This window comes from Panthera onca, chromosome B4 (assembly GCF_046562875.1).
Source record: "Panthera onca isolate mPanOnc1 chromosome B4, mPanOnc1 haplotype 2, whole genome shotgun sequence".
Classification (NCBI taxonomy): domain Eukaryota; kingdom Metazoa; phylum Chordata; class Mammalia; order Carnivora; family Felidae; genus Panthera; species Panthera onca.
Genome location: NC_138345.1, coordinates 112,323,744 through 112,337,951, shown reverse-complemented (window position 1 = coordinate 112,337,951; position 14,208 = coordinate 112,323,744). Strand labels below are relative to the sequence as shown.

At 35.5% G+C, this 14,208-nt stretch overlaps 1 long non-coding RNA gene across 1 annotated transcript in view; it reads right to left on the bottom strand.

Moving 5' to 3' along the window:
* Nucleotides 1-4,184: 4,184 nt before the first annotated feature.
* Nucleotides 4,185-14,208, bottom strand: part of LOC132693982 (uncharacterized) — a 283,679-nt gene continuing 273,655 nt past the window's right edge. The window contains exon 11 of the long non-coding RNA XR_009617092.2: nt 4,185-4,314. This is a non-coding gene — a long non-coding RNA (uncharacterized LOC132693982). The remainder of the gene's footprint in view (nt 4,315-14,208) is intronic.

The following is a 14,208-nucleotide window of genomic DNA, read 5'->3' as shown; positions in this document are numbered from 1 at the left end:
AAGAAAATACATGTTACTTGATACATTCTTTTAGATATCAGAAATACTTGTGGGCACATCTTCTTTTCCTGCTAGATCTTATGTTGCTTGAATATAGGTACTTACTTCTGCACATGTTTAATTCCTGTAACCATTAGTATACTTGCTTATATACAGTAAGCACTCCATGAAAATTCTTTTGAATAAATGAATGCCTGATTAGATGGACTGAATGAATGAAATGTAAATAAATAAAAACACAAAGAGACCATCGTGAGCAGAGTGGGAGTCTGCTGGCTTGCTTGGTTGAAAATTCCAAGATCAGAGTTGGCCTCTGACATTATGAGAGTACCGGGGCCTCTCCTCCTATCAGTTGTGTTGTCTTCCCTATGTTAGCATGATTTGAGTCTCAATGTAGTAAATGGTCACTGTGAACCGCTCGAGCCAATATAGTTTTAGATTCAATACTACAGAAGAAATGAGAGAGAGAGAGAGAGAAGAAATTGATTCTCCCTTCCATCAATTAAGAGGATCTTGGAGTGGGGGAAGGGGAGTACCTGGGTGGCTCAGTTGGTTAAGCATCCGGCTTCAGCTGAGATCATGATCTCTCAGGTTTGTGAGTTCCAGCTCCACTTTGGGCTCTGTGCTGACAAATCAGAGCTTGGAACCTGCTTCAGACTCTGTGTTTCCCTCTTTCTCTGCCCCTCTCCTTCTCACGCCATCTCTCTCTGTCTCTCAAAAATAAATAAAAATTGAAATTTTTTTTTTAAAAAAGAGGATCTTGGGCATGATTCATATTGGCCCAAACTGGGTAAACTAATCATGATAGCCAGGGAGAAGGGATATGCTGATTGGCTAGTTGGTCAGTTAGGACCCACTTCTAGAGCTAGTTCCCCAAGAAACTTCCATTCATATTTTATGACAGGAAAGAATAGATCCAAAGCAATAAAAGCAGGTGTTTACTAAAAAGTAGAATTATCTTAAACCTGTAGATCTCAGGGGCGCCTGGGTGGCTTGGTCGGTTGAGTGTCCGACTTCGGCTCAGGTCATGATCTCACAGTCCGTGAGTTCAAGCCCCGCGTAGGGCTCTGTGCTGACAGCTCAGAGCCTGGAGCCTGTTTCAGATTCTGTGTCTCCCTCTCTCTGTGACCCTCCCCCGTTCATGCTCTCTCTCTGTCTCAAAAATAAATAAAAATGTTTAAAAAAAAAATAAACCTGTAGATCTCAATTTTATCTCAATTTTAGATTTCGATTTTATCTCCCATGCAGGACCAGATACTGTAAAATCACAGAGGCCATGCTGGCCTTCCAAAGTAGTTTTAGCATGAATTCTACTCGTATGCCAGGATAGTCTGGTGGTTAATACAAAGTGATAATTATCTTTAATGACATAATAATATGCATAAAGAAAATAGTTTAAAATAATACATGGAATTATTTTTCCCAATGTCAGAAGCAAGTACATAATCTATTAAAGAATGGAGCTAAGATTTGAGTGTAGCTCTAACTCCACTGCATTCATCTGCCCCTTTTATATGATCTGTTTTCTTGGACTTCTGAGTAATGTTTAATTAAAATCTTAATTTATTATTTATACCTTAGAGGATAGATCATGCCCTGTGTTTTAGCTTCCCCTTGTTGCACTGAAAAATTACCCCAAAACTTAGTGCTTTAAATAACAAACATCTGTTATCTCACAGTACATGTCTGTCTGAGTTTGGCTCTGCTGGGTACTCCTGGCTAAGTTCAGGCTTTCTTATGGTTCAAGCTCTCTCATTAGGCTGCAGTCAAGATATTTGCTGCAGCTGTGATCATTGGTCATCTCAAGACCAGTTGTGGGAGAATGTGCACCCAAACTTACTTACAGGGCCATTGGCTGACCTCAGATCCCAAACTGACCATAGATATCAGTTCCTTGCCACCTGCCTTTCAATAGGGCAGCTCACAACACGGTAGCTGGTTCCCCCTACTGTCAAGTCTCTAAGAGAAAGTGAGTAAGAGATGTCAGCCAGAATGGAAGGCAGAATCTCTTTTTAACTTTATCTTGGAAGTGTTTTCCTATGACTTTCACACTATTCTACTTGTGAGGAGAATGTCATGAGGTTCAACCTATATCCAAGAGAAAGGTATTATACGAAGACATGAACACCAGAAGGCAGGAATCATTGGTGGCTATCTTAAGGCTTCCTACCGCCATCTGGGCACATAATCTGTTTACAGATTCATGAATAGAAGGAGGTCCTCAATAGATAAGTGTTCACTGACAAGTTCTTCTTTAAAATTAGTGATCTCTCCATAGAGAAAGGTTTTATAAGAATTTATTTTTTCCAACAATTTGATTCTAGAAAAAGGCATACTTACCTTCAAAAGAGTTTTTGGATTATTTAGTATATTAGGGGACCTGACATATTTTGACATGTCTCCAGGGAGTAAAGTATAATCTGGATGCCAGATAAACGAAATTAGGTGATACTTCATTTTAAAAAGATTATGCTAATAGGATTTTGTTCTTTGTAGCTGAATACTCTGATTTGAAATGCTCTAGTGTATTTGTTCTTCTCTTAGGTTTATTTTATCTTAAATTTTCTAACTTTTGTAAAGCTTATCCAAATATCATTGGTGTTTACTTTGAGATTCTCTAGAATTCCTGGAAAATACACTCTCTGATTTTTTACTTTACATTAGAAGTATAATCTGTAGAGAAAAATGGCCTAGTGTTTACAAAATTAGAATGAGCATATGAGTGTATTTTCAAATAATAAATTTCTCGGTTTGCCAGATAATGAAAAAGGTTGCAAGTCAAGAATGTTTCTATATTTTTCTGATTTATTTCCCTGCTCCAATACTCAGCATGATTGAGAAGAAAGAACACGAGCTTTGGAGCAAGAAGTCGATAAATCCTGATTTTAAGTGTGATATTGGGCAATAACTCTGAGTCCCTATATGTATATCAGAAATAAACACAGCTCACGTAGTTGTAAAGTCTGAATGAGATAAGACATATAAGATGTTTTGTAAATTGCAGAATAATATAGAAATAGAATATATTACCACTAGGCAACCAAAAGACATGAAAACATAGATGGAAAATGCTCTCTAATGTTTTGATACTCCCTTTAATAAAGTAGGATTTCTGGATTGTAATACCCATTTTTGTCATTTATTAAATTTTTCCCTGTATCAACTTCTGTGATAAACATAGGAAATATAAAGATGAAAAACACACAAATGTTCTCTTCACGGCACTGAAAGTTTACAGATGATAATTGTAGTACAACCAGACATCTACTAAAATTGGGGAAAGTTTCAACAGCCTGATACCAGATTGATTCATTAAGTATTTAGTTAATACTAGTACCTAAATCTTGTCATTGGCAAATATAATCTCTTCCCAAATCAATTCTGAGGCTAATGACTAGAAAAAGAATATCCTTAAATTGCATCATTCTGTAGATTTCATTGCAGGATGTAATAAATGTTTTCAGATACAGCAGTAATTTTATTTGAAACACTCTGGGATTTCTGCATAGACATGTGAATTTATGGTAATAAACATGGGTACTGACGATATTGAAATCTTAAGACTCGATATTAACTTAAAGTTATTTCTTTTCAACTGTGCTAATGGAAGGCAATATTTCCTGACTCATTAAAAATTTAATCTAACTTTTGTTGTTGTTTGAGTGGATGCTTCCTCAAGGAGAGACTACTAATTTAACCATTTACTCAAATAATAACAATGTATCCATTATAAAATTTGATCTTCTTATTGACTTGTATGAATCCACTTGGGACAACAACCTATGAAATCCAAGTGGTTTACATAAACTAACACCTATTTCTTTCTCGTGTTGTTGAGGCCTACAGTTTGTGGTCCTGCTGTAGGTCTACGGGTTGACTGGAGGTCTGCTCCACTTGAAATTTTTGTTTGTAATCTAAGCTGGAGGAACAACTCCTCTCTGGGATATTCTATTCTTGTGGCAGAAGGCAAAGCAAAAGACAAACTGAACTAATCCATTTATATTACAGCTTTTGTTCATTCATGGCATGCTGTCATATCCACTCAAAAGCTATTGACCAAAAAGTAAGTCACACAGACAAGGTTGATACCATTGGGGTGGAAAAGGAAGGATATATTTGCACAAAAATAAAATCTACAGCAAAACTCTATAGGAGATAGAGTCAAAATCATGTTCTTATTTAACAATATGCAATTGAAATGTATCACTTAACTGTCAGTATGGCTTAGTGGTGAAATGATGTAGGTCAAACAGATCTGAAGCTGTCTCTGCTGCTGCTTACTAGCTGTGTGGTCTTTGGCACTGGCTTCTTCACCTGTAAAAGGGAAACAATAATCCATATTTCAGGATAATTCTCAATATGTAGTAAGATAAAATATGTGGAGAACCCAGAACGGTGAATATAGCAATCACCCTGAAAATGCCACCTTTAACTTTAATTGAGATAAACTTCCTAAGCCACTTGGAGAGTAAGTGGGAAGAGCTGTAATGAAATAGAACTGATGTTTCAGTTTCGTGTTCTGTCAGAATGCTTGTCTCCATGCTAAATGGCCCTTCTCAGATAATAGTTCACTGTTAAGTCTGAATCTGATCATTACTACATGGGGATTTCAAAAGCATTATGCAAAAAGAGTTCTAAGGAAGCATAAGAAATTTGTATTGGAGTACATCCACATCCTTATTTCATAAAGCATGCATAAACAAGAATGTTATGTTACAGTTTTGTTCTGTTTTGTCTTTTAAAGTAATTAGAGGAGGGGCGCCTGGGTGGCTCAGTCAGTTAAGTGGCCGACTTCGGCTCAGGTCACGATCTCGTGGTCCGTGAGTTCGAGCCCCGCGTCGGGCTCTGTGCTGACAGCTCAGAGCCTGGAGCCTGCTTCCGATTCTGTGTGTCTCTCTCTCTCTGCCCCTCCCCTGTTCATGCTCTGTCTCTCTCTGTCTCAAAAGTAAATAAACGTTAAAGTAATTAGAGGGACGCCTTGGTGGCTCAGTCGGTTAAGCGTCAACCTTTGATTTCAGCTCAGGTCATGGTCTCACAGTTCGTGAGTTCGAACCCTGTATTGGCTATGTGTTGATGGCTTGGAGCCTGCTTAGGATTCTCTCTCCTCTCTCTCTCTCTCTCTCTCTCTCTCTCTCTCTCTGCCCTTCCTCTGCTTATGGTCTCTCTCTCTTTCTCAAAATAAATAAACATTTATAAAAAAATGAAAGTACTTATATGCCCCACAACATCATGAATCACTTGATAAAATGCTATATTATTTTTCTTTTAAGTAAATTGGTTTTAAAATAAATAAATCACTTGACAGCTTTTCTTCTCTTTCACTAACTGGTAGGTATTTATTACTATTCTAACATGAAACTTGCTTTAGCACAGTAGTTATTTTCCTTTTTGAATTTGAACATTGAATAAATTTGCCTTTTACTCTGACTTCATTAAATAAATGCGATTTTATCGAAAAAAGGGTGTTTTTAAATAACTTAGCCATGTTTCTCATGAAAAATAATTTTACAATATTAATTATACAAATAAGTTACCTGGTGTCAAATTATTAATTTTTTTATGTAACAGTGGATAAATATTCTGATTTGCAGGCAAATCCAATGGCAAAAATCCTAGACAAAGGTGTAATTAAAACAGAACCCAGTAAAATGTTAGAAAAAAACTAGTATGAATAATGTGTACTAAAATTAAAGAGATCTATCAGGTTATAAAATCATTTTGCAAAGAGATACTTTCTGATTTAGGATGAATGTCTGATTCTAAAGGAATCAAGTAAATAACGAAATGCACAACCTTTTATTTTTCAGTTAAATGGAGCTAACTCACAAGGCTGCTGCTGGTCAACATGGCACCATTGCATGAACTAGACAGAAACGTCCCTTCCTGCAGTGCCACTGTAAGGCACACAGTTTGGTGAGCAGAACAGTCACTATATTTTTAACTCAATCTCCCCCTTGGGCACATGCTGTGGTATGGGATACAAACTGTACACACTTATGGGGTTCCCCAAATGCTCAAAAGCATATTATTGATGAGGCAAATCATCATAATCTAGTCTTAGATTATCTAGTCTAGCCAAATCATAATCTAGTCTTAGGCAAATCTTGACAATTTCCAAAGTCATTCCAAATTATAATTGCACAGTTTAAACTTAAAGTCATCAGAGATGATGATTATTAGATACGATACTATGTGGCCAGTAAATAAACACAAAGAGTGGAAATAGTTTTGTTTTGTTTTGTTTTTTATAACAAAACATGGCCAGAAGAACCCTATTTAGAACTCACTCATAAATTGTTTAAGTTCAATGGGTTTAACTTACATATTCAGGGAAGTAATAGATGATAGTTTATATTTATTAAGCACTTATTTTAGCCGAATACTGTTTGAGGTGTTTTACGTGAATTAAAAATTTTTCCTCAGAATAAGGTAGGTATTTCTACTGATGCAGTTTTCTAGATGTGCAGAGTAGGGAAACAAGGCACCTGACTTACCCAAAGGAACATGCTTAATAAAAGACAGAAGAATTCTATAGACATTTAAAGGACAATTTGAGAAGTTGACCTTGATTTATCTTCATGTGACTAGAAAGCTAGTTTAAGGGATGTAGCCCATTAGTTATATTAAAGAACCACAAATGCAATTGCTTATTATTAGTCCATCATCCACTCATTCATTCATTCATTCATTCATTTATTTAAAATATGCTTATTGAGGGGCACCTGGGTTGCTCAGTCGGTTAAGTGTCAGACTCTTGATTTCTGATCAGGTCATGATTTCACAGTTTCTGGTGAGGAGACTACTTGGGATTCTCTCCCCACTCCTCCCTCCCCCACTCATGTGCGGGCTCTCTCTCTCTCTCTTTCTCAAAATAAACAAATAAACTTAAAAAAAACAGTTCCTGGGGCACCTAGGTGGCTCAGTTGGGTAAGCTCAGTTGACTTCAGCTCAGGTCATGATACCCCAGCCCATGGTTTCAAGCCCGCGTTGGGCTCTGTGCTGACAGCTCAGAGCTTGGAGCCTGCTTCAGAGTCTGTCTCCCTCTCTCTCTGCCCCTTCCTGCTTATGCTCTGTCTCTCTCAGTCTCTCAGAAATAAACATTAAAAAAAATTAATAATAAATACTAAAAATAAAATAAAATATACAGATTGAACACCTTCTATGTGTCAGTCACTGTTGTAGACATTGAAGACATTCTGTCAACTATGAATCCCTAAACCTCATGTAGCTTAGTAGGAAAGGAGTGTCTTTACATTATTTTCTTCTTCTTCTTCTTCTTCTTCTTCTTCTTCTTCTTCTTTTTCTTCTTGGTGCATTTGATGTTCCCTATGTAGTTATTTATATGGCTGGAAAGCATATTTCTTTAGATCATTTAACTTTCTATAAAAGACTGCCTGGTTAGAAAATATGAAACGAATGTTATTTTCATACTGATGCACTTGGCTTTTACCTTTTTATCCACTCATCTCACATTATGTCTGATCCTGTGGAGTCTTTCAAACCTTGACTTGGAAGTTCACTTTGTATGCTACTGTGACTGGTAAAAATCACCACCCTGTAACACTAAGCAAAATGGATATTGACATAAAAGGGAAATGTTTTAAAGTAACAATTTAAATTCCTGTGGTACCATGCAGTTTCCCATAGTTTTGCCTTCTGAACAAATGCATAGGTTGGCTAGACAAAATAGCAGGTGGTTTTTTGGTGGACAGAATCCTGACAGCTTCAAACGCTGAGAACATGAACGCAAAATGGAAAGTGAACAACAATAGTAAAAGATATTTATTCAACATCTGAAACAGTATTCTTGTTACAACAACTCATGAATTTTATTTCATGAGTGAAGAAGATAGCCATTAACAACTAAACTGACAGGTATTAAAATTTACTAAAAGTGTTGTTTCTATTACCTCCAGTCAACCAGTCCTTAGTAAAATTGCAGAAGATAGAACATTAGAAGCAATGACAAAAAGGATGAAGTCTCATCAATTCTATTGTACTGAGAAGTCAGAGAAGAAAAAAACAATCATCAAAATCATGACTACCAAAGACAGCTTGGAATCATTAAGTTTAGGAGAAAACAACCTTCCACAGCTCAGTAACTCCTGAGGGCATTATCATCCAACATTATAAGATGAAAAGTTCAAATGACCTAGTATTGTGTACTCTGTCTGAATATTCAAGAAAGTGAGTAATACAGACTTATAATATCAACACAGATATAATCAATGTTCTGTGACATTAATTTAATATAGATCATAAAATGAAAGACTTTTTAAAAATGAAGGACAGATCTGGGAGTTTTATATGGCTATCTCATGCCCTGATAATAATTTAACACACATTTCTAAATATATGACTTTCTGCCAAGACTAACAATATCGTTGGACAGCAGCTGCATTCATGTTCATTTGAGTTCATTATACTTTGATAAATTGGTAACATAATTCCTGGACAGAGAAGAGAAAACTATATCATTTAGGCTGCAGACTAGAATATGGTCAATCAAACAACTGGACAATACTGAGTATCTTATAGATCTGTTTGATTTGCTAAGTGGATAACCAAAATTTATAAGATGAGACCACTGCAGGTCATTAAACCAGTCAAAGCCCAGTATTAAATATTAATGTTCAGAAAGAAGACTATCTTATGAGATAATTAGATAAGATTTTTGATTACAAGAATATTGGTTTATATTAGTCCAGTTAACATCTACTAAATGTAAATGTGATTTAGAGATGTCTGCAATATAGACAAATGTCAAAACATTCTATATTTTATCCCATAATATATTTTCTCAGGGGAAAGAACATATAACACTAGTAGTGAATTTAAAATTTTTTACACTCAGAATTTCCTTACCCATCAATAAACAAATGGATAGAAACTTTGAAGACTAAAATTATTAGTATCTAATTTCTAATCATTTATTTTACAATGGCTTGTTACTCTGAAATATCTGGTTTGGATTTTTAACACTTGATATAGCTAGTTATAATCACACACACACACATTCTCTCTCTCTCTCTCTCCCTCCATCACTAGCACAGTACACGTCTAACCTTGCCATTTTATTCTATTATTAAAACATGTTATTTTGGAACAATTACTTGGACATTTGAATAAAGACAGAAAATGAGGATTTGATCCCATTGGAGACATTAGCACTGTATATAGCTAAGAAACAATGTAATTCTAATTACCCAAAAGATTCTTAAGCATATAAAATAAATAACATTACCATTTTTATAATTATCCTATTATTAAAAATACATATGCCTATTTTTTAAAAAAGTATATTTGTAGGTACATCTTCTTTATTTCATGTATTGTCACTTCTAAAAAAAAGAGGATAAAAATTCAAGAATGTTTTAATCATTTGTTATGCTAACCAAAATGTTAAAGATATTTCTATTTTTGGTAAATTTTGCTTGAAGAATTGGCAAAGCTTCCATTTTCTAAAAATATTTTAGGGATTTTGCCAATATATGTAATGATATCTGGAGGCTGTATAAATATAATAACAGTAACTCTATAATAAACAAGGTAGTCTTTGCAACAGTTATATAGGAATAAACATATAAACCATGCTACCTTATTCATAGTTAGCATTTCCTAACAGAAGTTTTTTGATTATAAATAAGTCAGGTTTATACTCTACCTTAACCTTTGCACAAAAACTGGTTCTATTATTAGTTACAGTTAATGAAAAGCCCGCATAATTCCCACATGCTTCCCATACTTCTCTAATTGGGTTGTCCCTTATTTTCTTTAATTAGGTATTGCCTTGAATTTACATCACTAAAGGCAATTCTTTGGATTGAGGCATTGTTTGAAGTCTTCTGTTAAAACCAACAAAAGTCCAGTCAAATTCCAGGAAGTATTTTAGAAACTTACAAGCTAATGTAAAAAATATATATGAAACGCAAAAGAGTTAGAACAGCTAATACATTAAAAAAAAAAAAGATACATGATGGTAGAAGATTCATCTGATTTCAAGACTTACTATAAGGCTACAGTAATCAAGACAGTGTGGTATTGCCATAAGAATAGCCAAATAGATCAATGTAGCAGAAGATAGCGTGTGGAATGCATATGATCATAATAGAATGCTACTCACACTTTATATGACCAATTTAACCTCTTGGAAATCTGTACACAAATAAGTAAACCCTAACTTTTACTTTAAAACACATAAAATGAAACTCAAAATATATTATAGTCTTAAATCTAGGAGATAAAACCATAAAACTCCTAGAAGTAGGGGCCCCTGGGTGGCTCAGTCGGTTAAACCGCCGAGGTCAGCTTAGGTCATGATCTTGCGGTCTGTGAGTTTGAGCCCCACATGGGGCTCTGTGCTGACAGCTCAGAGCCTGGAGCCTACTTTGGATTCTGTGTCTCCCTCTCTCTCCGCCCCTTCCCCACTCATGCTCTGTCTCTCTCACTCTAAAAAATAAATAAACGTTAAAAAAAATTAAAAAAAAAAAACTAGAAGGAAGCAAGAAAAAAGTATTTGTGACCTTGGGCTAGGCAAAGATTTCTTAGAACATAAAAAGCAAAACCATAAGGGAAAAAATAGATAAATGTGATTTCGTCAAAATTAAATCTTCTGCTCTTGGAAAATACTGCTAAGAGAATAAAAAGGCAAGCTATATACTACAAAAATCTATTTGCAAAAAAAGTCTGTCTCCTGTAAGTGGTCAAAAAATATGAGTCTGAAAACACAGGGACTTTTAATTTATTTTTCTTTATTATTGAAGTATCATTGACATAAAATGTTATATGAGTTTCAGACGTACAGTATAGTAATTCCCCAATTGTATACACTGTGTAATACTCACTGCAGTGAGTGTCATTACTATATGTCACCATACAATGTTATTATAGCACTATGGACTATATTCTCTATGCTGTATTTTTTATCTCCATGACTAATTTATTTTATAGCTGAAAGTTTGTATCTCTTAATCCCTTAATCCCTTCACCTACTCCCAACCACCTCTTCTCGGGCAACAACCAGTTTGTTCTTTATATTTGAGAGTTTGTTTGGTTTTCATTATTGTTTGTTTCGTTTGTTTTTTAGATTCCTCACGTAAGTGAAATCTCTGACTTATTTCACTTAGTATGATACCCTCTAGTTCCATCCATATTGTCACAAGTGGCAAGATTTAATTCTTTTTTATGACTAATATGCCACTCTATGTATGTATGTATGTATACACACACACACACACACACACACACACACCCCTCATCTTCTTTATTCATCTATTGATGAACACATGGGTTACTTCCATATCTTGGCTATTGTAGATAATACTGCAATGAGCTTAGGGTCCGCATATCTTTTCAAATTAGTGTTTTCATTTTCTTTTAGTAAATACCCAATGTGGAATTATTGTATCATATAGTATATCTATTTTCAAATTTTTGAGAAACCTTCATATTGTTTTCCACAGTGGTTGCAACAATTGCCATTCCCACAAACAGGGCAAGAGGATTCCCTTTTCTCCAAGTCCACTACCCCTTGTTATTTCTTGTCTTTTCAATAGTAGCCACGTGGACTAGTGTGGTTTTGATTTGCATCTTCTGGGCGATTATGATGCTGAGCACCTTTTCATGTGTCCGTTGGACATTTGTATGTATTCTTGGAAAAACATGTCTATGTAGATCCTCTGCCCATTTTTAAACTGGATTGTTTATTTTTTTGGTGTTTAGTTGTTTAAGTTCTTTATATATTTTGGATATTAACCCTATATCAGATATATATCAGATATATATCAGATACATCATTTGCAGATATCTGTTCTCATTCAGTAGGTTGCCTTTTTGTTCTGTTGGTTGTTTTCTCTGCTATGCAAAAGAAAAAATAGGAAGTTTTAAAAATTAACTATAAGAAGACAAAAAATACAACTTGAAAATGGGCAGAAATATATCAACAGGCAATTCCTCAGAGAAGATACATGGATTTTAAGTGGCAAGAAAAGATGCTCTATGATACTAGTCATTAGTAAAAATAAAAAATAGACAAAACCACAAATATATGTTCTTATGTGCACACCAGAAAGGCTGAAACAAATGAACAAGGAAGCAAACTTTGTGACCATACCAAGTGTTAGTAAGGATGCGGGGCAAGTGGACATTCTTATATTGCTAGAGGAAATACAAAATGATATAGCCAAAATGATAAGGCCAGTTTAGATATAAACTCGAGAGCGGTTTGGCAGTTTGTTGTGAAGTCACAATATCCTTAAAATGCAGCCCAACTCAGGTATTTATCCAAGAGAAATATATTCACACAAGTACTTGCAGACTAATGTTAACAGCAGATCGTTTTCATAAAAGCCAAATACAAGAAGGAACACCAGATGCCATTAATTGGTGAAACACTAAACAAATAGGGGTACATCCAGACAATGGAATACCACTCACCAATGATAAGGAGTGAATACTAAGGTATTCAACAAAATTGATGCAGTTTAAAAAAACATTATGCTAAGTGAAAGAAGTCAAACGCAGAAGTTTATATATAACACGATTCCATATATAAGATATCTGAGCAGAGATGAAACTACAGGGATATAGAGCAGATTAACGATTGCCAGAGGCTGCAGCGGGAAAAGGGGATGACTGCAAAGCAACTCATGGAAACTTTTCAGGGTCATGGATATTTTATGTTTTGATTTGGGTGTGGTTGAACAATTACACGCAATTGTCAGAAATCATCCAAGTGTATACTTTAAGAGGATGACTTTTACCATATGTATAATACACCTTAATAACTCTGACTAATAAAAAGACAAAATAAAAACCTTCCCATTTGATTATATTTCATCCCCAAATACTGTATTATTCCCCATACTACACATTGGGGATTTATTAGATTGGTGTTTCTCAGAGCACTTGAGGAAGATCCCATCTGGAGAACAATGTAGAACACATTTGAAAGGGGAAATGAATGTTCAATATAATAAAATAACTATTAATAGTTAGATCAAAAAACATAGATAAAGATACTATTCTCATGACGTGATAAGAGGTAAAGAAGCCACTAATCCTCAAATAAAGTGGGAAAATGTTCAATGTCCCATAGATAAACCTAGGGTACTGGGAAACTGTTTGTGTGATAAAACTGCAGGTCAGCTGGTCAAGATTAAACTGGCAGTTATAAAAAAATACGTTAGTAAGTAGACACAATATGCAATCATTTTTTTGTTTGTTTTTGTTTTAGGTATTTTGTTTGTTTGTCTGTTTTGCTTTTTACCTGCTAGCTATCACCAAGCAGGTATCAAGGGTTAGGAGAGAGGGGATCATACAAAAAACATGACTCGATGTGAACGATGGGTCAAGAAATAGTTGGAGTTTGATGGAGCACCTGGGTGGCTCAGTTGGCTCAGGTTATGATCTCACGATTTGGGGGTTCGAGCCCTGTGTCAGGCAGTGTGCTGACAGCTAGGAGCCTGGGGCCCGCTTCAGATTCTGTGTCTCCCTCTCTCTCTGCCCCTCCCCTGCTCGTTCTCTGTCTCTCTCTCTCTCAAAAATAAGTAAACATTAAAAAAAATTAAAAAAAAAAAAAAAGAAATATTTGGAGTTTGGGAACTCAGTTGACCCAAAGGAAGTTCATGCTTCTGCTTGGAAAAGAGCACAAATACATGGAGGCAAGTGTGGGAAGGGGCACTCCCTGACCTCCGTTTACATTTTCATGCTTTCTTATGTATTCGTTATTAAACACACACTAAAATTAAACAGAAAAATTATAGAATACCTACCAATTTAGATGCAGTGTGTGGTGTATCGGTTTGTTACGATTTCAAATCCACTTGCTCTTGGCTTACCTGGGGTTGTTTTGACCTAAGGGTACATTTGTTTACATTGGGGAGACCATCTTAAGATGCCGTTGTCAAAATTGTTGTGCTTAGCAACACGAACCTATAAAGGAGTGACTGTGACATAATGGACGTTTAAACTTTAAATACCATGAATTCGTGAAGACTTACCCAAAGGGTTCAATCCGGGAAAAGCTACTCTTTGCTGATCTAAACAGCTCTCTGAAGACCTTGGCACCTCAGCTCTCAGTGTGGCAAGGCTACTCTTTGCCGGCAGTGATGAAAACCTGAGGGAGGTCATCTTGCCTACCTACCAACTTGAGTGCCTTCGTTCCACTGGCATCATCAAGGGACTTTCAATCTGATCTAGCAGCTGATG